At 35.9% G+C, this 1480-nt stretch overlaps 1 pseudogene; it reads right to left on the bottom strand.

Annotated features, from left to right (window-relative positions):
• Positions 1-272: 272 nt before the first annotated feature.
• LOC145416399 (5S ribosomal RNA) lies at positions 273-390 on the bottom strand (annotated as a pseudogene).
• Positions 391-1480: the final 1090 nt, after the last annotated feature.

The raw sequence follows: 1480 nt of genomic DNA, 5'->3' as shown, positions 1-1480 counted from the left end.
ATATAGTGTATGAACAAACTATAAGGGATCATCTTATACAAAATTTGAAAAAAAAAAAAAACAATTAATGAGGTTTGTCAAATAATAAAGCATAACACCGTAAAATCCTTTCTGTATATAGATTTTTAAAATTTATTAAAAATTTGTTAATATCTTCATTCATTCATTGCCAGACGCCATGTATCCCAAACGGGGTGGCCAACGGCTTAGAGTTAATTGTTTTACAGGGAGGGGCACTAATCCTCCACCAACCCCACTTGACACGTAGGGATGCCAACAGCATCTGGTGTTCCCAGGCAGTCACCCATCCAAGTACTAACCAGACCCAACGTTGCTTAACTTCGCTGATCGGACGGGAAGCGGTGTACTCAACGTGGTATGCCATCTTGATATGTTATAATTTCAAGTGAAGTAAAAGAAAAATTATAGACATTTTTTAAAGTGGTTTCCTTTCAAACCTTTATTATTTATCTTTTTTTTTTTTTCATGTTCTCCATCACTTAAACGTTCTATCAACATGTAACCATTGCCATTGCTTGAACTGCGATGTAGATTATGTGCAAACCACCCGGAGATATTCATCGAGAGGGATGGTTCCATGTCTTCTGGAAACGGTTGCAAGCCTCTCAACCCTCTGGATTTGCTCTTGCTTATGTTTTGTTGAACTGTTTCAAGCAATCAGTCATTCAACCTCTTGGGCTGTGCAATGGTCTTCTTTTGTGAACTCGTTTATCATCAAGAACACTTCCAACATCGTACCATCAACTACTGTTTTGAACCGCCTATATGCTAGCATTCTGCTTGACATATACGTATTATTCTTTTGAAATACCTCTTTCATTTGACTTTTCACTTATTTGATATGTCACTCCTTCAATATACCAATTTCCTTGCCACTTCTTTTAAACTCATTTTTCCTTTGTCACTCCTGTGTTTTGTCACTCTTACGAAGTGTCCCTCCGTTGATACTAACCCATATATATATATATATATATATATATATATATATATATATATATATATATATATATATATATATATATATATATATATATATATATATATATATATATAATGTGTGTGTGTGTGTGTGTGTGTGTGTGTGTGTGTGCACATAACATCTGACTGGCATATTTTAGTTCCTGAATTCAAATGAGATGGCAAGAACTCTTGCCCCGAGCTACCGATGCAATGCGTCACTCATTATGCTTTTGTCCAGCCTTGTACATGTACTCTTCTTACAGCCTCCATGACAAGGTTAATTGTGAGTTGAAATGAGACTAAAGATAAGCTAAGTTGATCCCATATGTCCTTGACCTTTGACCTCTTGACTTTGCTGACCTAACAAGCTCATCACACTTTCATACTATATCACTAACAAAGTTTAGTCAAATTCCGTTGAGGGGTTCTGGATTATTATTCCCACTCCCATATGACCTTCACCTTTGACTCCTTGACCTTAGAGACCTAATCAATTCAT

The sequence above is a fragment of the Coenobita brevimanus genome, chromosome 105 (assembly GCF_032717465.1).
Source record: "Coenobita brevimanus isolate Jiangsu-jjx chromosome 105, ASM3271746v2, whole genome shotgun sequence".
NCBI lineage: Eukaryota > Metazoa > Arthropoda > Malacostraca > Decapoda > Coenobitidae > Coenobita > Coenobita brevimanus.
This window is presented reverse-complemented; position numbering and strand designations above follow the sequence as displayed.